Below are 23,173 nucleotides of genomic sequence, written 5' to 3' on the forward strand. Positions count from 1 at the left end.
TTAAGCGCTTTTATAAAGTCACCTAATTCTACTCATGGGATGGAGCCCTCATGACTCAATCACCTCCCAAAGACCACACCTCTCAATACGGTTGCATAGGGGATTAAGATTCAACATGAAGTTTGAAGAAGACAAAGAGACTGAAACTAAAGCAGGGCCATATGATGGTGGAGTGGGTTGCTTCAGGAGGGGCTGAGCTGAGGGAACTCTCCCTGTAGTTTTTTTTTTTTTTTAAATGTATCCACTCATTGGATGTCTTATAACCCTGACAGCCATGTGAAGGAGAGAACAGAGGAGGGTGCTATTGGGGCTACTGTCTGGAGAGTTCTGGCTTCTGGACCAAGGTTACACCAAATGGTCTTTTAAATAGGCATCCATGTGGGTTATCTTCCTGCTCCCTGAAAGATGTAAAATGCTGTTTATTAAGACAAAGATCTCTGTGCAAGGAGAATAGTTGAAGAACTCACACTGGCAAACTCAAACCTTCAGGGAGGTGGGCTATTGACTTGAGCCCAGGGAAACCAGCGTTGACCTCCAAGCATCTTAAGGGCAGGGATCTGGCAGTGGTACCACCTAGTACTCAATGTTCCCAGTCTCTAGCATAATGCCTGGCACATAGTAGGCACTCAGTATATATTCACTGAATGAATAAAGTTATATTATTGTACAAACATTTTATGGATATGTAGCTACTTTTAAGGCAAAATTGGAAATATGTCATAGGTATTGTTTTGTACATTAATTTTTTCACTTAGCAAAATAGCCTGAAAAACATCTAGGCCATTACATTTTATTTTTTCTGAACACAGTGTCTAATGACTGCATAGCTTCCATCAAATGATTATATCATAACCTAACTAGCAAAGCTTGTATATTTTTGGACACTGAGGTTGTTTCCAGTTTTTTTTTACATTATCAATAATATTGTGATGAACAACCTTTCATTTAAATCTGTGAATGCACTTTTAATTATTTCTTTAAGATCAATTCCTAGAATTGGCATTACCAATGTAAAGGGAATAGGCACTTACACTTTTGTTACGTTCTGCTAAATTGTTCTTCAGAAAGACTGCCTCAATTAAACAGCCATAAATGAAAGCAGCCATTTTCACTCTCAATGTCTAGATACTATCATTTTAATCTTTAAATCTGTGCCAATTTGTTAGATAATAGAATGTTCTTGCTTTCAAATCTATGTATATTTAAAAAATTTTTATCTACTGAACCTAGTTTTCTTTCTATAACTTCCACCCATTAGTTCAATTCCACACAGAATCAATTTCTTATTTCAAGAGAGCTATCATGTCCCTTAAAAACATCATGTCCTTTTAAATAATATTCTTTTTTCCTGGCTAAACATTCTCATTATTTAAAAGTGGATCCCCAGCTATTGTGTTTTTCCAGATCTTTCATCATCCTGTTATCTTCGGGAGATGATTCAATTGTGCGTGTCCTTCTTGGAGTAGGTGCTCAGAATTCAGTGTTAAACTGTGCTGGCACGCACAGCATAGACCAAGACCATCACCTCTTCTGCTGCAGACCCCTCTTCTCTAGTGGGTAGCCTAAGAGTGTGTTGACTTTATTTTCTGGAGTTTGTTTTAAAATTAAACATAAATATATTCCCTTAGAAAATATTCAATTAAAATATCTAGAGCAATATATTAAAGTTCTCATCAACTTTTTTCTTATTCCCAATTCTGTTCCCCTCCCTAGAGACCATTTCTCCTCATTAGCATATATAACCATGTATTTATGCTTTTTAAAAAGCAGCAACCTATTTTTCATTTAACATTATTTCTTGGAATTTTTCATGTCAGTACATATATTTTTTAAATGGCTACGTGGCATTTCTCAGTTTGGATGTACCATTCATCTATTCATCAACTTCCTATTTATTGACATTTAAGTTGTTACCAACTTTTTTTCTTTTTTTTTAGAGACAGGGTCTCATTCTGTCATCCAGACTGGAATACAGCAGCATGGTCATACTTCACTGTATCCTTGAACTCCTGAGTTCAAGGGATCCTCTCACCTCAGCCTCCCAAAGTGCTGGGATTACAGGTGTAAACCACCATGCCCAGCCCCAACTTTTATTTTTACTACTATAGATCATAAAACAGTGAATACTCCTGGAATACATGCAAGTATTTCCTTATCATAAATTTCCAGAAAAGTGGCTATTTAGGCCAAAAAATATGTGAATTTAAAATTTTTGATAATTATTGCCAAATTGCCTTTCAAAGAGACACTAATAACATAGGAGTGCCCATTTAATTGCATTTATATTGGCACAAATGTAACTAATCTTTAATTTTTATCAAACTGATGGTCTAAAATCTATACATTAATAGTTTAATAGTATTACTAGTGAAGTTGACTACTGTTTTAAAAATATGTTTTCCTTTAACCATTTATATTTCTGCTGTGAAGTTTTTGCTCAGATTGAAGCATTTCTAAATGGCATTTCTTTTTTTCTTTAGTTTTTAACTTCATGTTCTTAATATCTTCCAAATTCTTCCCTCCCCCTTCTTTTCTCAGCTGTATCTTTCCTGGAGTCCTCTATGAGCTATTTATCTCTGTAAGGTTGAAGTATAACTGTTATTCTGGCACTTACACTGATTGCCCTATATGGTTAGTTATACTCTTTTCTGGATTTTATATTCTCTTCTTCCTTATTATTCTCTTGTTTTGTTAGAACATGACCTCAAGTAACTTTCAAAGAAGGAATGCAAGTGAGGTAAAAGTTGTAAGTCCTCATATGTCTGAAAATGTCTTTATCCTACCCTTTACCCAGATTTGCTGGGCACAAAATTATATGAAGAAAATAAAATCAAAGGCACTTTCCCATTTTCCTCTGGTATCCCGTGTGCTGCTGAGAAATATGATCTCGATCTGATTCTGCCTCCACTGTAGGCAAACTTTTGCTCTTCTAAGATTACTTTAAGGATCTGTTCTTTATTCTTAATCTTCTGAAATTTTATGTTCATTTGTCATGGTGGTTTTTTTTCATTCATTGCACTCATAATCTTGTGTACCTCAATTTTTGAAAATCTCCTATATTGTTTGATAACTTTTTCCTTCCATTTTCTCCATTCTCTCTTTCTGTAATTCCTTTTAGTCTAAGGTTAAAAAGATAATTTTTTCATTTAAGTCTATTATCTTATCTCTTGTATTTATTTATAAAACATAATTTTCTTTTTGTTTTATTTTGTGTCTGAATTTCTCATTTTTAAGCTCCCAATATTCTTATTGACATTTTAATATCAACAATTATATTTTTACTTTCTAGGAGATCTTTCTTACCTGATATTTTCCTTTCCTCATTTTTTTTGTACATGTGAGTGCAGGGGCTTCTTGAAACACTATGAAAAAAATAACTTTTCTTCTGTATCCTGCATTACCACATTTGCCTTAGAATTTTTTTTCCTGTTATTTATTTGATCCTTTTCTCTCCCTTTAATGCTTTCCTCAAATATTGATAAACATTTAATTTTCTGACAGACATGGTGATCCCAGCACTTTGGGAAGCTGAGGTAGGTGGATCACTTGAGTTCAGGAGTTTGAGAACAACCTGGGCAACATGGTGAAACCCTGTCTCTACAAAAAAAAAAAAAAAAGAAAAGAAAAGGAAGAAAAATTAGCCAGGTGTGGTGGCATGCACCTGTGGTCTCAGCTGCTCAGGAAGTTGAAGTGGGAGGATTGCTTGAGCCTGGGAGGCAGAGAATGCAGTGAGCTGTGATTGCATAACTGCTGTGTAGCCTGGGCAACAGGGTGAGATCCTGTCTCAAAAAATAGATGATAATAATTTTCACCTCATATTTAAAAATGAATTACTAAGAAAATGTAATAGAAGCCACTTTGCTAAATATTGCTAATTGGTACTTAGCCGCATTCCTGCCCTTCCACAAACTCTTCTGTTTCTTACGGGACTAGAAGCCTGAAAACTACATTTCTCGAACTTTCCTGCTAGCTGAACTCTGGTTAAGTTCTGCTAACAGGAAACACTTGTGAGACATTGAATGGTGGAAGTTAAGGAGAATTATTCTACCTTGACTCCATCAAGAGTGGGTACACAGGCAACTATGTACTCCAGAAGTTGACATTCAGTGGATGTGGCTCCTGTTCAGAGGTAGTGATGTCTAGCAGCATCAGTGCCAAAAGCTCTAACAGCATTGGCAGCAGTGGAATGAAGGTGATTCCCACCATATGGCAGCAATGGTAGCTCCAGCAGCTCAGGGAAGAGGTAAGGTGGGGTGTGGGTATAGGTTTGTGAATTCTAGGGATGACCAATGTCCTAAGCTCTGGGTGACACCTTCTTTCTCTGAGTTCTCTAGCCCTTTTAACAGTATTGTAACCATTGAAGTCCTGTTATTGAATCTCACTTAGCTTGAACTCTAGAATTATTTCTGTTTACCTAATTGGGCACTGACAGATACGGATATCATCTACAATACCAATAAAATGTCTATCAATCTATCTAATCTCTATCATCTACATCTGTTTATTGTATCTATCTACATAGTACTGGAAAAAATCTAACAAAGGTTAACAAGAAATTTAAGAAGAAAAAAAATAAATTGTATCCAGAGATATTAAAGTCTAAATAAATGGAGATATATGTCATATTTGTGGCTAGAAAGTCTCAATTTTGTACAAATGACATTTCTTTCCAAGTTGATCTATATGCTAAATACAAATTCAATAAAAATCCAAGCAGGGCATTTTTTTCCCCCCCTGAGGAACTTGGCAATCTTGTTCTAAAATTTATATGAGAAAATAAAAGGCCAAGAGTAGCTACAGTGTTCCTGAAGAAGAAGGGGGCATAATTTGCTTTGCCAGATATTTATACTTTTTATAAGGCCATGGTTCACTCTGGTCTCCCTGGAGACAATAAACTGGCTGGGGAGTAAGAAGCAGTGAGAAGACTTAGAAAAGAACTGTATTGAAGTCAAAAAATAGTATGGCTGCTATTAAGACAGTATTGATGTAGAGATAGGCAAACTGACTAAGGACAAGATAGCCCAGAAACGTGCACTGATATATGAACACTTAACAAACTTGCATTCCTGGGGGGAAAGAAAACCAATTTACTAACATTTTGTTAAAGATTTTTGATATCTTTTTTCATGAGGGATATTGGTTTGAAATTGCATTTTTATTCTTAATGTTCTTTTCAAGTATCAAGGTAACGTTACCCTCATAAAATTAATTGGGGGGTGTTCCCTTCTCCTCTACTGACTGAACAACTCTGTGTGAGGTCAATATTGTTTCTTCTCTAAATGTCTGATAGGCTTCATTCTAAAACAATCTGGGCCTAGAGGCATTTTTGTTTTGTTCTTGTGGGAAAACTTTTGCTTTTGTTTTCTTGATGCATTAAATTTATTTTATAGATGTGGGACTATTCAGATTTTCTACAGCCACCAGATAATGATGTCAACAAGATGGTGTAATAGGTAGTCCCAGCCTCATTTTCCCCATGGAAACTCAGATTTACCAAACATTCATGAACAAGTTTCTCTATGAGAGCTCAAGAATCCACTTTGGAAGTTCTAGCATGATGGTGGAGCGCAGAAATGAGAACAGATGCACTGAAAAGGGCAAGAACAGTTTCACTTTTACCTCTCTCACCCCTTTCCCAAGCAAGCATAGTACAGCAAGAGATCCCTTCAGTCCACAAGTTCTCTAATGGGGGAAAAGAAGAGTAAAGTGAGTGTCTGATTTCCACAGCCTTGTTTCATGCTACCTGAGAGGCTTGCTTTAGTTGTGCTTCAGCCAGAAAGATCACTGAGGAAACCAGTGTGGCTAGATTTCTTTGGGGTATCTAGTAACAACAAAACAAGGGCAGGGACTCTCAACAACCAGCATATGGATCTCAAGAGCTGGCCTGTGGTCCCCAGTAGCAGGGTTTCTCACAGACCAAAACAGGAGGCTTGCCAACCTGAGACCCTGCCAGCAAGCCCGCCCCCTGACTCCTCCAGCTGGCCTGCCTAGAATCTCTGACCAGGCTGACTAGTGATGGGCATTCCCTGCTGAAGCCAGTCTGTAAAGACTGAGAGAGGTGACTGCTTCTTCAAATGTGCAGAAAGCAATGCAATGTTTTCTTGCATGACATCACCAAAAGAACAAAATAAAACTTCAGTGACTAATCCTAAAGAAATGGAGATCTATAAATTGCTTAAAAAAGAATCAAGATAATTGTCTTGAAGAAATTCAGTGTGCTACAAGAGAGTACAGATAGTGAACTAAATGAAATTAGGAAAACTAATTTCCATGGACAAAATATTTACTAATAAAATAAAATAAAACTAATTTACATGGACAAAACTAATATACATGGACAAAACGAGAATTCAACAAGAAAAACAGAAACCATAAAAAAGAATTAAACAGAAATTCTGGAGCTAAAGAATGCAGTGAATAAACTGAAAATTTCAATAGGGATTTTCAACAGTAGAATTGATCAGAGAGAAGAAAGAATCAGTGAACTTTGTGATGGGAAATTTGAAATTATTCAGAGGAACAAAAAGAGGAATGAAAAAGCAAAGAAAACCTGTGTAATTTTGCTTTGGGACACCATTAAGTGAACCAATATACACATTATCTGTGTTCCAGAAAGAGAAGAGAAAGAGAAAGGGACAGAAATATTATAATATTACTTAAAGAAATAATGGCTGAGGCCAGGTGCAGTGCTCATGCCTGTAATTCCAACACGTTGGGAGACTGAGGTGGGCGGATCATGAGGTCAGGAGATCAAGACCATCCTGGCTAATACAGTGAAACCCCATCTCTACTAAAAATCAAAAAAATTAGCTGGGCGTGGTGGCGGGCGCCTGTAGTCCCAGCTACTCGGGAGGCAGGAGAATGGCGTGAACCTGGGAGGTGGAACTTGCAGTGAGCCGAGATCCCACCACTGCACTCCAGCCTGGGTGACAGAGCAAAACTCCATTTCAAAAAAAAAAAAAAAGAAAAGAAAAAGAAAAGAAATAACGGTTGAAAACATTCTAAATCTGGGGAAGAAAATGGACATCCAGATTCATGAATCACAAAGGACCTCAAATAAGTTTTATAATATAAGTAATAATATAATAATATAAATAATATGGTTTATACGGAGACACATTACAATTGTCAAAATTTGAGGAGTGGGAACAAGATGACTGAATAGAGGGCTCTTCTGAACATCCCTCTCCAGGAACATCAAATTTGACAACTACCTACACAAACGGAGGATTTTCATAGAAACCAAAAATTAGATAAGCACTCACAGTGCCTCGTTTTGACTTTATATCACTTAAAGAGGCACTAAAGAGGGTAGGAAAGACAGTCTTGAATTGATTATTTTATGCCTCCCACATCCCCTGGCAGCAGTCAAGTGGTGTGGAGAGGGAGTCTGTGCACTTGGGAGACAGAGAGTGCAGTGTTTGTGAGGTTTTACATTGAACTCAGTGTCCTGTCACAGGGGAAAGTAGAACTGGGATGAACTCAGCTGATGCCTGCCTGTGGAGGGAGACTAGAGACCAGCCCTAGCCAGAGGAGAATTACCCTTCTTAGTGGTTGGAGCTTGGGTTACAGCAAGCCTCACTACGGTGAGCTGGAGTGCTCTGAGGCCCTAAGTGAACTTAAGGGACAGTCTAGGCCACAAAACCTACAATTCCTAGGCAAGTCCTAGTGCTAAGCTGGGCTCAGAGCCAGTGGACGGGGGGTCTTGTGACCTACTGAGACACCAGTCAGGGAGACTAAGGGAGCACTCGCCCTACCCCATCCTGAACCCCAGGTAGCACAGCTCATTATTCTAAAGGAGACCCCTTCCTTCTGCTTGAGAAGAGAGGGAAGAGTAAAAAGGACTTTGTCTTGCATCTTGGATACCAGCTCAGCCACAGCAGGACAGGGCATTGGTAAGGGTCGTAAGACTCCCATGCCAGGTCCTAGCTTCTGAATGACATTTCTAGACACATCCTGGGCCAGAAGGGAACCCGCTCTCTGGAAGGGAAGGACACAATATAGGCAGGACCCATCAGCTACTGACTAAAGAGCTCTTGAGCCCTGAAGAACTAGCAGTGATACCCAAGTTGTACTGCAGGCCTTGGGTGAGACTCAGAGACGTACTGGCCTCAGGTGAGAACCAGCATATTCCCAGATGTGGTGGCCATTGGGGAAGACTTCTTCTGCTTGAGAAAAGCAGAGGGAAAAGTAAAGGGTACTTTGCTTGCACCTTAGGTAACAGCTCGGCCACAGTGGGATAGAGTACCAGCTGGGCTCTTGGGGTCCTTGATGCTAGGCCTTGGTTCTTGGATAGCATTTCTAGACCTGCCCTGGGCCAGAGGGGAGCCCATTGCCATGAAGGGTGAATCCCAGGCCTGGCAGCCTTCACCGCAAGTTGACTGGAGAGATCTTGGGCCTTAAGTGAGCATTGATGTTAGCCTGGCAGTACTCCTCATGGGCCTTGTGGTAGTGGTGGCCATGGGGTGAGGCTCCTATGCCTGTGGAAATGGGAGGGAAGAATGGGAAGGACGCTGTGATGTGGTTTGAGTGCAGCTTAGCCACAGTAGAATAGAACACCAGATAGATTTCTAAGATTTTTGCCTCCAGTCCCTGGCCCCTAAATGGCATCTCTAGACTTGCCTGGGGCCTGGGAGATCTCACTGCCCTGAAGGGAAAGACACAAGCTGGGCTTGCTTTGCCACCTGCTGATTACAGAGCCCTAGGGCCTTGAGCAAACATAGGCCGTAGCATAGTAGTGGTTACAGCAGACCCTGAGTGAGGCCCAGTGCTGTTCTGGCTTCAGATCTGACCCAGCTCAGTCCCAGTGGTGGTGGCCACAGAGGTGCTTATGTTACCCCACCCCCAGCTCTAGTCAGTTCAACACACACACACACACACACAGAGAGACACTCCGTTTGTTTGGGAGAAAGTAAGGGCAGAGAACAAGAGTTTCTGCCTGGTAATCCATATAATTTGTCTGGATCTTATCCAAGACCACCAAGGCAGAACCTCTACCACAGTGTTAGTACACTGGGGTACTCCCTAATGTAGATATGGCTTAGATCACAAACCAAGTCCTTTTGAATACCGAGAAAGCCTTCCTGGAATGGAAGGCAGGTACAAACAAGCCCAGACATCAAAGAATACAATAATACCTAACTCTTCAATGCTCAGACACCGACAAACTTCCACAAACATCAAGACCATCCAGGTCTTGACCTCACCAAATGAACTAAATGAACTAAATAAGGCACCAGGGACCAATCCTGGAGAAACAGAGATATGTGACATTTCAGACAGATAATACAAAATAGCTGTTTTGAGGAAACTCAAAGAAATTCAAGATAACACAGGGAAAGAACTCAGAATTCTATCAGATAAATTTAACAAAAAGATTAAAATAATTTAAAAGAAGCAGGAATTCTGGAGTTAAAAATGCAATTTACATGCTGAAGAATGCATGAGAGTCTCTTAATAGCAGAAGTGATCAAGCAGAAGAAAGAATCAGTGAGCTTGAAGACAGGCTAGTTGAAAACACACAGAGGAGACAAAAGAAAAAAGAATAAAAAAAGAATAAAGCCTACAAGGTCTAGAAAATAGCCTCAAAGGGGCAAATCTTTGGCCTTATTGGCCTAAAAGAGGAGGTAGAAAAAGAGATAGGGGTAGAAGTTAACAGATAACTTCCCAAACCTAGAGAAAGATATTAACATTCAAGTACGAGAAGATTATAGAACACTGAGCAGATTTAACTCAAAGAAGGCATTTAATAATTAAACTCCCAAAGGTCAAAGATAAAGAAAGGATCTTGAAAGCAGCAAGAAAAAAGAAACAACATAAAATGGAGCTCCAATATGTCTAGCAGCAGACTTTTCAGTGGAAACCTTACAGGCCAGGAGAGGGTGGCATGAGATATTTAAAGTGCTGAAGGGAAAAAAAATTCTATCCTAGAATAGTATATCTGGCAAAAATATCCTTTAAACATGAAGAAGAAATAAATACTTTCCCAGACAAGCAAAAACTGAGGGATTTCATAAACACCAGACCCACCCTTTAAGAAATGCTAAAGGGAGTACTTTAATCAGAAACTAGAGGATGTTGATGAGCAATAAGAAATCATCTGAAGGTACAAAACATCCTGGTGGTACTAAGTACACAGGAAAACATAGACTATTATAACACTGTAACACTATTATTACACTGTAAAACTGTAAACATAGACTATTATAACACTGTGTAAACTACCCTTCAGTAGAAACACTAAATAATGAGCCAACAAAAAATAACTACAAAAACTTTTTGAGACATAGTACAATAAGATATAAATAGAAACACAAAAAGTTAAAAAGTGGGGGAAGAAGTTAAGTCATAGAGTTTTCATTAATTTTCTTTTTGCTTATTAGTTAGCTTATTTGTTTATGCAAGCCGTGTTATTATCAGCTTAAAATAATGGGTTATAATCCAAGCCTCATGATAATCAAAATAAAAAAACATACAATGGATACACACACAAAATAATTAAATCATACCACTGCAGAAAATCATCTTCACTAAAAAGAAGACAGGAAGGAAGGAAAGAAGGAAGAGAATGTCACAAAACAACCAGAAAACAAAGAACAAAATGACAGGAATAAGTCATTACTTATCAAGAGTAACATTGAATGGAAATGGACTAAACTCTCCAATAAAAGACATAGAGTGGCTGAAGGGATTTAAAAAGCCCCAAGACCCAATAACCTGTGGCCTATAAGAAACACACTTCACATATAAAGAGACACATAGTCTGAAAATAAAGGGATGGAAAAAAGATATTCTATGCCAATGGAAACCAAAAAAAGAGCAGGAGTAGCAATACTTATATTAGACAAAATAGATTTAAAGACAAAAACTATAAGAAGAGACAAAGAAGGTCACTATATAATGATAAAGGGGTCAATTCAGCAAGAGAATATAACAATCTTAAATATATATGCACCCAACACTGGAACACCCTGATATATAAGGCAAATATTTTTAGAGCTAAAGAGAGAGAAAGACCTTAATACAATAATAGCTGGAGACTTCAATACACACTTTCAGCACTAGACAGATCTTCAAGAGAGAAAATCAATAAAGAAACATCAGAGTTAATCTGCCCTATAGAACAAATGGACCTAATAGATATTTACAGATATTTCATTCAGTGGCTGCAAAATACACACTCTTTTCCTCAGCATATGGATTATTCTCAAAGGTCACAAAGCAAATCTGAAAACATTCAAAAAGTTGAAATAATATCAAGCATTTTCTCTGGCCACTATGGAATAAAACTAGAAATCAGTAACAGGAGGAACGTTGGTATCTATACAAACACATGGAAATTAAACAATATGCTCCTGAATGACCAGTGGGTCAATGAAGGGATTAAGAAGAAAATTGGAAAATTTCTTGAAACAAATGATAATGGAAACACAACATGTCAAAACCTATGGGATACAGTGAAAGCAGTACTAACAGGAAAGTGTATAGCTTTAAGCACCTACATCAAAAAAGAAGAAAAACTTCAAATAAATAACCTGATGATGCATCTTAAAGAGCTAGAAAAGCAAGAACAAATCAAACCCAAAATTAGTGGAAGAAGAAAAAGAAAGATCTGAGCAGAAATCAGTGAAATTGAAATGAAGAAAATGATACATTTATCTTTTTTTGAAAAGAGAAACAAAATTGACAAATCTTTAGCCAGACTATGAAAAAAATAAGATCCAAATAAATTAGAGATTAAAAAGGAGAAATTACAACGGATACTGTAGAAATTTAAAGGATCATTAGTGGCTACTTTGAGCAACTGTATGCCAATAAACTGGAAAACCTAGAAGAAAGGGATAAATTTCTAGATACATACAACCTTACCAAGGTTGACCTATAAAGAAACCCAAAACCTGAACAGTCCAATAACAAGTAATGAGATCAAAGCCATAATAAAATCTCCTAGCAAAGAACAGCCCAGGTCCCAGTGGCTTCACTGCTGAATTCTACCAAACATTTAAAGAATTAATACCAACCCTATTCAAACTGTTCCAAAAAATAGAGGAGGGAAATACTTCCACATTCATTCTCAAGGTCAGTATTACCCTGTTACCAAAATCGGACAAAAACACATAAATGAAAGAAAACTACATGCCAATATCGCTAAGGAATATTGATGCACAAATCCTCAACAAAATACTAGCAAACCAAATTCAACAACACATTAAAAAATCATCTATCATGACCAAGTAGGATTTATTCTAGGGATGCAAGGATGGTTTAACATATGCAAATCAATCAATGGGATACATCATATCAACAGAATGAAGGACAAAACCATATGATTATTTTAGTTGATACTGAAAAAGCATTTGATAAAATTAAACATCCTTTCGTGATAACATTCCTCAAAAAATGGTGACAGAAGGAACATGCCTCAACATAATAAAAGCCATATAGGACAGACCAACAGCTAGTATCATAATGAATGGGGAAATACTGAAAGCCTTACCTCTAAGATCTGGAACACAACAAGGATGTCCAAGTTCACCACTGTTATTTAACATAGTACTGGAAATTCTAGCTAGAGAAATCAGACAACAGAAAGAAATAAAGGGCATACAAATCGAAAAGGAAGAAGGAAAATTTTCTTTGTTTACAGATCTTGGTCATAGATGATCTTATGTTTGGAAAGACCTAGATTCTACCAAAAAAAACTATTTGAACTGATAAAAAAATCTAGTAAAGTTGGAGGATACAAAATCAATGTACAAAAATTAATAAAATGTATGTGCCAGCAGTGAACAATCAGAAAAAGAAATCAATCCCATTTACAATAGCTACAAATAAAATTAAATACCTATAAATAACCAAAGAAGTGAAATATATCTACCATGAAACTATGACACACTGATGCAAGAAATTGAAGAGGACGCACAAAAAAAAGGAAACGTATCTGATGTTCATGGATTGGAAGAATCGATATTGTTAAAATGTCCATACTACCCGGCAATCTGAACATTTAATGCAATTCCTATCAGAATATCAATGACATTTTTCACAGAAATGGAAAAAGTAAGGCTAAAATTTATATGGAACCAGAATAGTCAAAGCTATCCCGAGCACAAAGAACAAAATTGGATGGCTCACGTTACCTGAATTCAAATTATACTACAGAGTTATGGTAGCCAAAACAACATGATACTGGAATAAAAAGAGACACATAGACCAATGGAACAAAACAGAGAACCCAGAAATAAGTCCATACATCTACAGTGAACTAATTTTTGACAAAGATGCCAACAACATACATTGGAGAAAGAATAATCTCTTCAATACATGGTTCTGGGAAAACTGGATATCCATATGCAGAAGAATGAAACTCGTCCCCTATCTCTCATCATATAAAAAATTGAACTAAAATGGATTGAAGAGTTAAATCTAAGACCTCAAACTATGAAACGACTAGAAGAAAACACTGGGGAGACTCTCCAGGACATTGGAATGAGCAAAGATTTCTTAATACCCCACAAGCATAGGGAACCAAAGCAAAAATGGACAAATAGAATCATGGCAAGCTAAAAACCTGTTGCACAGCAAAGGAAACAATCCACGAAGTAAAGCAACTACCCACAGAATGGGAGAAAATATTTTCAAACTACCCATCTGATAAGGGATTCATAACCACAATATATAAGGAGCTCAAACAGCTCTGTAGGAAAAAAATTAATAATCTGAATTAAAAATGGGCAAAATATCTGAATAAACGTTTCTCAAAAGAAGACATACAAATGGCAAACAGGTATATAAAAAAGTGCTCAACATCATTGATCATCAGAGAAATGCAAATCAAAACTACAATGAATATCATTTCACCCCACTTACAATGGCTTTTATTCAAAAGACAGGCTGTAACAAATGCTGGCAAGGATGTGGAGAAAAGGGAACCCTTGTACACTGTTGGTGGGAATGTAAATTAGTACAACCTTTATGGAGAACAGTTTGGAGGTGAAATAACTAAAAATAAAGGTACCATAGAATCCAGCAATCCCATTCCTAGGTATATATAGTTAAAAGAAAGGAAATCAGTATATCAAAGAGATATCTACATTCCTCTGTTTATTGCAGCACTATTCATAATAGCCAAGATTTGGAAGCAACGTAACTGTCCATTAACAGATGAATGGATAAAACAAAATGGTACATATATACAAGAGGGTATTATTCAGCCATTAAAAAGAATGAGATTGAACTGGAGGTCATTATATTTAGTGAAATAAGCCAGGCACAGAAAGACAATTTTTGCATGTTCTCACATATTTGTGGGGGCTAAAAAATGAAAAAAATTTAATTCATGGGAATAGAAAGTAGAAGAATAGTTACCAGGAGCTGGGAAGTATAGTGTGTGTTGGGAATTATGGAGTGGAGTGGGGATGGTTAATAGGTAGAAAAAATAGAAAGAATGAATAAGACCTAGTATTTGCTAGCACAGCAGGGTGATTAAGGTGAAAAATAATTTAATTGTACATCTTAAAATAACTAAAAGATCATAATTAGATTGTTTGTAACAAAGGAGAAATGCTTGAGGGGTGGATACCCAATTTATCCTGATGTGATTATTATACATTGCATGCTTGTATCAAAATATCTCATATAACCCATAAATATATACACCTACTGTATACTTATTAAAAATAAAAATTTAAAAAGTGTCAAAAGTAAAAGACAAAGAAATAATTTTGAAAGCAGCAAGAGAAAAGCAACATGTTACCTTCGGGGAATCCCACCCATCAGCATATTTTTCAGCAGAAACTTTGCAGGATAGTAAAGAGTGGGATGATATATTCAAAAGCTGAAAGAAATAAACTGCCAACCAAGAATACTAAACCCAGCAAAACTATTCTCTACAAATGAAGAAGAGATAAAGACTTTCCCAGACAAACAAAACCGAAGGTTATCACTACTAGACTTGCCTTACAAGAAGTACTTAAGGGAGCTTTTCAAATTGAAACAAAATGATACTAAATAGCAACATAAAAGCATATGATAATGTAAATCTTAGTGGTAAAGGTAAATATACAGACACAAACAAAACAATGTAATACTGTGACAATGATGCATAAATTACTTTTCACCTTTGTGGAAATGTTAAAAGACAAATGTATTAAGAATAATTATGATCACAAAAATGTGTTAGTGGGTACACAATACAAAAAGAGGTAAATTGTGACATCAATAACATAAAGTGTGTTTGTAGAGGAGGGAAAATATAGTTTTTATAAGTGATTTGAGTTAGGTTGTTATTAAAACTTAAACTGTTATAACTATAAGAAGTTTTAGTTAAGCCTCATGAAAAAAAGAAAAAACCTACAGTAGGTACAAATAAGATAAAGAGAAACGAATCAAAGTATATCACTACAAAAATCTTCAAATCACAAAGGAAGATAGCAAGAGAGGAAGAGTGGAACAAAAGAACAACAAAACAGAAAACAACTAACAAAATGGCAATGATAAGTGTTTACCTATTGATAATTACTTTAAATGTTAATGAATTAAACTCATCAGTCAAAAGATATAAAGTGACTGAATAAATAAATAAGATCACTTTTCCGCCCGCTCCCCACTCCCACTGAGTGCCTCTCCGGCTGCACCGTGCAGCCGTCGTCTCCCTTCAGTCGCCATCATTATTATCTACCGGGACCTCATCAGCCACGATGAGATGTTCTGCGACATCTACAAGATCCGGGAGATCATGGACGGGCTGTGCCTGGACGTGGAGGGGAAGATGGTCAGTAGGACAGAAGGTAACATTGATGACTCGCTCATTCGTGGAAATGCCTCCGCTGAAGGCCCCGAGGGCGAAGGTACCGAAAGCACAGTAATCACTGGTGTTGATATTGTCATGAACCATCATCTGCAGGAAACAAGTTTCACAAAAGAAGCCTATAAGAAGTACATCAAAGATTACATAAAATCAATCAAAGGTAAACTTGAAGAACAGAGACCAGAAAGAGTAAAACCTTTTATGACAGGGGCTGCAGAACAAATCAAGCACATCCTTGCTAATTTCAAAAACTACCAGTTCTTTATTGGTGAAAACATGAATCCAGATGGCATCGTTGCTCTATTGGACTACCGTGAGGATGGTGTGACCCCATATATGATTTTCTTTAAGGATGGTTTAGAAATGGAAAAACGTTAACAAATTTGGCAATTACTTTGGACCTATCACCTGTCATCATAACTGGCTTCTGCTTGTCATCCACACAACACCAGGACTTAAGACAAATGGGACTGATGTCATCTTGAGCTCTTCATTTATTTTGACCGTGATTTATTTGGAGCGGAGGCATTGTTTTTAAGAAAAACATGTCATGTAGTTTGTCTAAAAATAAAATGCATTTAAACTCAAAAAAAAAAAAAATAAGACCAACAATATGCTGTCTACAAGAGGCTCACTCTAGATTTAAGTGCACACATAGGCTGAAAGTAAAGGGATGAAAAAAATATGATTTAATGCAAATGGTAACCAAAAGACAGCAGGGATGGTGACTTTTAGACAAAGCAGACTTTATGTTAAAAAATACAAAAAACGATAAAGATCATTACATTAAAAAAGTGTCAATTCAATAGGAAGATATACAAATTAAAAAAATATATGTACCCAACATCAGAGCATGCACATAGATGGAGCAAACACTGATAAAGGGAAAAATATGCAGCAGTACAAGAATAGCAGGAGACTTTAATACTCCACTTTTAATAATGGATAGGTGATCCAGACAGAATATCAGTGAGGACATAGTAGACTTAAATAACACTGTAGACCAAATGGACTTAATAGACATACACAGAATGTTCTATCCAGCAGCAAAAGGATGTACATTGTTCTCAAGCACACATGAAACATTTTCCAGGACAGATCACGTGCTAGGTCACAAAACAAGTCTTAAAAGTCTTAAGAAAATGGAAATCACTTTAAGTATATTTTCTGACCACAATGGAATGAAACTAGAAACCAGTAACAAAAGAAAAACAAGAAAATTCACAAATACATGGGAATTAAACAACATGTTATTGAACTATTGAGTCAAAGAAGAAATCAATTAGAAAATAACCGCAAGACAAATGAAATTACAGCATAGCCACATTCACGGGATACAGCAGAAGCATACTAAGAGGGAAGTACTGATAAATGCTTAAATTATAAAAGAAGAAAGATCTCAACGACACAACCTAACTTTACCGTTACGGAATTAGAAAAAGAAGAAGAAACTAAGTCCAAATTTAGCTGAAGGAAGAGATAATAAAGATTATATAGAAATAAGTAAAATAGAGAACAGAAAACAATCAACAGAAGTAAGAATTGGTTTTTTGAAAAGATAAAATCAACAAACCCTTAACTAAGAAAAAAATGAGAGAGGACTCAAATAAATAAAATCAGAAAGAAAAGAAAAGACATTACAATTGATGCAAGAGATGTTAAAAAGACCATAAGGGACTATAAGAACAATTATATACCACCAAATTAGACAGCCTAGAAGTAATGGATATCCTAAAAACCTACAACCTCACAAGACTGAATGAAGAAGAAATAGCCTAAATAGATTAATAACAAATAAGGAAATTGAATCAGGAATAAAAAATCTCCCAAGAAATACAAACCCAGGACCAGATGGCTTAAGAGATGAATACTACCAAACATCTAAAAATTGATACAAATTCTTCTTAATCTCGTCCAGAAAATAAAACAGTAGAGGACACTTCCAAACTCATTTTATGGGACCAGCATCACCCTGATACCAAAGTCAGAGAAAGAGACCACAAGAAAACTGCCGGTCAGTATCCCTGATGAATATGAATGTAAAAATCTCCAACAAAATATTAGGAAACCAAATTCAACAGTACCTTAAAAAGATCTTATGCCATGAACAAGTGGAATTTATCCCTGGAATGCAAGAATGATTGAATACATGCAAATCAATTAACATGATACTACGTGATTCATTAACAGAATGAAGGATAAAAATATTAGATTTTCTATTCTTGTGTCCATTTTGATAAATTTTTAAAAGAAATTTTTGTATTTTATCTAAGTTTTCAAAAAAATTTGTGCACAATATTTGATAAAAGTTCTTTATTATTCTTTTAATGTCTGTAGAATCTGTAGTGATATTCCCGTTTTCATTCCTGCTATTAGTAATATGTATTGTTTCTCTTTTTTTCCTGCTCAGTACAGCTAGAAAGATACTTTGTTGAGCTTTTAAAGGGTTAACCTTTGTTAATTTTCTCTATTGTTTCTTTGTTGTTTATTTTTATTGATTTCTGTCCGTATATTTATTATTTTCTTCCTTCTACTTACTTTGGATTTACTGTGATTTCTTTCTTTCCTAGCTTCTTAAAGTAGAAATCAGGTCACTGATTTTAGACCTTTCCCTTCCTTCCTTCTTCCCTCCCTCCCTTCTTTCTCTTTTTCTTTTTCCCCTTCCCTCCCCTCTCCTCTTCTTTCTTTTTCTTACAGGATCTCACTCTGTCACCCAGGCTTGAGTACAGTGGCATAATTATAGCTCACTGTAGTCTCAAACTCTTGGGCTCAAGATATCCTCCTATCTTGGTCTCCTGAGTGGCTGGGACTGCAGTCATGTATCACCATGCCTGGCTAACTTATTTATTATTATTATTATTATTATTATTATTATTTTTGTAGAGACTGAGTTTTGCTATGTTGACCAGGTTGGTCTTGAACCTGTGGCTCAAGCAATTCCTCCTGCCTCGGACTCCCACAGCACTGGGATTACAGGTATGAGCCACCATGCCCAGGCTTTTGTTTTTTTTTTTTTCTTTTTCTAAAGTAAGCATGTAATGCTATAAATTTTCCTCTAAGCACTTGTGATAGGCTGAATAATGACTTCTCCAAATGTTTTCACATCCTAATCCCTGGAATTTGTGCATATCTTATATGGCAAAATAAACTTTGAGTATGTAATTAAATTAAAGATTTTGAAATGAGGATATTATTCTGGATTATCGAGGTGGGCTTCATGTAATTACAATGATCCTTAGGGAAGCATGAAGAGTCAGAGCAGAATGCATTGTGATGAAGCAGAGACTGGAGTGATACACTTTGAAAATGGAGGAAGGAGCCACAAGCCAAGAAGTACAGGCTTCCACTGGAAGTGGAAAAAGGCAAGAGAATTGATTCTTCAGAGCTTCTTGAAGGAAGCAGCCCTGCTGGCACCTTGACTTTAGTCCAGTACAACTGATTTCAGAATTCTGATCTCCAGAACTGGAAAAGCACACATTAGTGTGTGTGTGTGTTTCAAAAGCAACCCAGTGGTATGGTTTGAATGTGTTCCTCACAAAGCATGTGTTGGAAACGTAATTACCAATGCAACAGTGTCAGAAGGTGGGTCCTAATAAGAAGTGTTTAGGCCATGGGAGAATGGCCATTAATGTGGATTAATGTTATTATGAGAGTGGGTTCATTATAAAAGGATAAATTTGGCCCCGTTTTGTTTCTCTTTCACCATCTCTTTGCCTTTCCACCATGGGATAATGCAGTAAGAAGGCCCTTGCAGATCCAGTCCCTCAATCTTGGACTTGCCAGCTTCCAGAACCGTGAGCCAATAAATTTCTGTTTATTATAAATTACTCAGTCCATGGTATTCTGTTATAGCAACACAAAATGGAACTAAGATACTCAGTTTGTGGTAATTTGTTACAGCAGCAAAAGGAAACTAGTATGGTACTGCTTTAGTGACAGCCCACGTTTTTGCACATGTTGTAAATTTATTATCAGTTCAAAATATTTTCTAATTTCCTTTTGTGTTTTTTTTCTGATACCAAATGCATGTATTTTCCCAGCAGCAACCAGTTCTTCAATTCGCTGACACCAAATGGGTGTCCAATAATACACTTTGATTCTATACTAACACTAACTATACTAACTAACCAGGGTTAGTCCAGATCTCACAGGTCAAGGGCTCAGTTCTGCAAGATTGCCCTCACTTCAGATGCTAGCTAAAAATGGGGTCCCCAAGCTGCCCACACTTCTCTTCATGAGAATTTATAGTCACAAATTCAGTGGTTCCCATGACTCATGCCTCAGGTTTGATAATTTGCTAGAACTCACAGAATTCAGGAAAGTGCTTTGTTATGTTTACCAGTTTATGATAAAGAATATAACTCAAGAACAACTAAATGGAAGAAATGCATACAGCAAGGTACAGGATGGGGATGGGAGAAACATAGAACTTTGTTTCTAAACCCTATCATTTTAGGGGTTTATATGGAAGCCTCTTACATAGACTTCATTGATTGAATCATTGGCCATAGTTAATTTAACTCAATTTCCAGCCCCTCTCCCCTCTCTGGAGGTTGGGGAATAAGGCTGAAAGTTCTAACTCTAATCCTGTGGTTCATTTTTCTATTGACTGGCTTTCATCTTGAAGTCGTCTAAGGCTCTCCCTCCATGAGTCACCTCATTAACTTACAAAAGACTGTAAATTACAACTGTTACAGGAGCTCTGTGCTCTGGGAACAATGACCAAATACCTACTTGTTTTATTATACCATATCTTTGATCCATTAAGTTGTTAGAAGTATGTTATTTAATTTCTAAATATTTTGGAATTTTACTGGATCTCTTTGGTTTTTGATTTTCAATTCTATTGTGATCAGATCATATGTTCTGTATGATTTCAATCCTTTAATTTTATTGAAACTTGTTTTACCTCCAGCATATGGTCTATTGTGGTGAACAGGTCACGTGCCCTTAAAAATGATATGTATTCTGCTGTTGCTGGGCATAGTGTTCTTTGAATGTCAATTAGGCTAACGTGGTTGACACTGTTACTCAGAAATTTATGTCTCATTACCTATCTAGTTTTTCTAACAATAATAAATAAGATGGCAGAGAGAAAGCTATATTAAATCTCCAACCATGATTGTAAATTTGACTGTGTAAATCTTTTTTGCTTTATAGATTTTTGAAGCTCTGTTATCAGAAAAATCTATACTTATCATTGTTTTGTCTTCCTGACAAATTGTTCCTTTTCACATTGGGAAATCCTCTTTACCTCCCATAAATTTTGTGTTCTTGATGTCTATTTTATCTCATGATAACATAATAACTCTAAGCGTCTTATGCCTGATATTTGCATAACACATCTTTTTCTATCTATCTTCTTTCAGCTACCTGGGTCTTTATATTTAAAGTATGTCTCTTACTGAGTGCATATAGTTGAGCCTTGCTTTGTTATTATTTTCATGATCTTGTCTTTTAATTAGAGTATTTAGTCCACTTACATTTAATATAATTTATTATATGACTGAATTTTGTTTTACCATTTTTCTATTTGTTTACCTCATCTAGTTTTTTGTTTATTGCTCATTTCTGGCCCTCTTTTGGATTTATTGAATATTTTAAGAATTCCATGTTATTTTTATTATTATATATTTGAATTAGTTTTGTTTTAAGAGGTAGCTATAAGGATTACAACATATTTCCCTATCTTTTCCCAATCTACCTAACTTTCAGATTATACCACTTCACATAAAACTTAAGAATTTGGTAAATGCATAGGTCTGTTAAGCCTCCACACATTACATTATAGTTGTGGCCATGGTTTGGTTTGTTTGACCCCTCCAAATCTCATGTTGAAATTTGATCTCCAATGTTGGAGGTGGTCCTAGTGGGAGGTTTTTGGGTCATGGGGGCAGATCCCTCATGAATGGCTCGGTGCCATCTCATGGTAATGTGTGAGAGTTCTTGTTCTGTTAGTTCCCAAAAAAGATAGTTGTTTAAAACAGTCCGGCACCAACCTCTTTGCTCTCTTGTTTTCTCTCTCACCATGTGATATCTGTACACACCAGCCTCATCTTTCCCTTCTGCCATGAGCGGTAGCAGCTTGGGAATCTCATTAGAAGTAGATGTTGGTGCCCTGCCCACCCCGCCCCCGCCATATTTCTTACCCAGTCTGCAGATTCATGGGCCAAGTAAACCTCTTTTCTTTATAAATTACCCAGCTTCAGATATTTCTTATAGAAACAGAAACAGAAACAGGCTAATACAGTAAATGTATTACGTTTACTTCTGTTATAACTTCCACAATTTATGTTTTATTTTTTGCTTAAAACAGGTGCATGTACTTTAAAGAAATTAAGAAAAACAGTATTTCATGTTACCCAATATTTACTCCTTCTGATGCTCTTCATTCTTTCCTGATGTTCCAAATTTCCCTTTACCCTCAAATTTTCCTTTAGCATTTCTCGTAGCTCAACTCTGCTGGTGATGAGTTGTTTTAGTTTCTATTTATCAGAAGATGTATTTATTTTACCTTCATTCTTGAAAGGTATTTTTCTAGATATAGAATTCTGGGTGACAATTTCCTCTTTTCTGTACTTTAAAGATATTTTCCCACTGTCTTTTGGCCTCCACATTTTCTGCTGTCTGGAGTAATTTGTATTATTTCTTTCTGTTTAATGTGTCATTTAAGTCAGGCTGCTTTCAATTTTTCTTTATGTTTGTTTCCCATTAGTTTGATTGTAAGGTGCCCGTGTGATTCTTATTTGTATTTATTCCTCTTGAGATTTGCTGAGCTTGTAGGTGTAAACTTATATTTATCACCACATTTGGAAAAAAACCTGGTTATTATTACTGCACATTTTTCTCCTGCCCCATTCTTTCTACCTGCTCCTTCTGAGAATTCAATCATGTGATATTACATATTTGATAGTGTCCTGCAGATCTCTTTATCTGTGCTCATTTAACGATCTTTTTGTTCTTCTGATTCCATCATTTTTTACTCTATTTTCAAGTTAACTGACTATTCTTTTTACCATATTCAATCTAATATTAATCCCATTTTAAGAAACTTTAGTTTTTTTTCAGTTATAGTATTTCTACTCGTCTCTTTTTTTTATCGTTCTATTCCTCAGCTGAGATTTCTTGCTTTTGTTTATTCATATGAAGATATTTTCCATTACGCCTTTGGGCATAGTTACAAAAGCTACTTTAAAGTCCTTGTTTGATAATGTTTATATCGGGTTCATCTTGCAAAAGACCTTTCTTGATTGCCTTTTCATTTGGATATGAACCACATTTTCCTGTTTCTTCACATGTCTAGTAATTTTGTGTGTGTCCTGGACATTTTAAATGATACATTTTAGAGACTTTGAAGGTTGTTAT

At 36.3% G+C, this 23,173-nt stretch overlaps 1 pseudogene across 1 annotated transcript; it reads left to right on the top strand.

Annotated features, from left to right (window-relative positions):
- Window positions 1-15,642: 15,642 nt before the first annotated feature.
- Window positions 15,643-16,408, top strand: LOC112631461 (annotated as a pseudogene). The gene has a single exon (XR_003121134.1). The product of XR_003121134.1 is annotated as a translationally-controlled tumor protein pseudogene (transcript).
- Window positions 16,409-23,173: the final 6,765 nt, after the last annotated feature.

This window comes from Theropithecus gelada, chromosome 9 (assembly GCF_003255815.1).
Source record: "Theropithecus gelada isolate Dixy chromosome 9, Tgel_1.0, whole genome shotgun sequence".
NCBI lineage: Eukaryota > Metazoa > Chordata > Mammalia > Primates > Cercopithecidae > Theropithecus > Theropithecus gelada.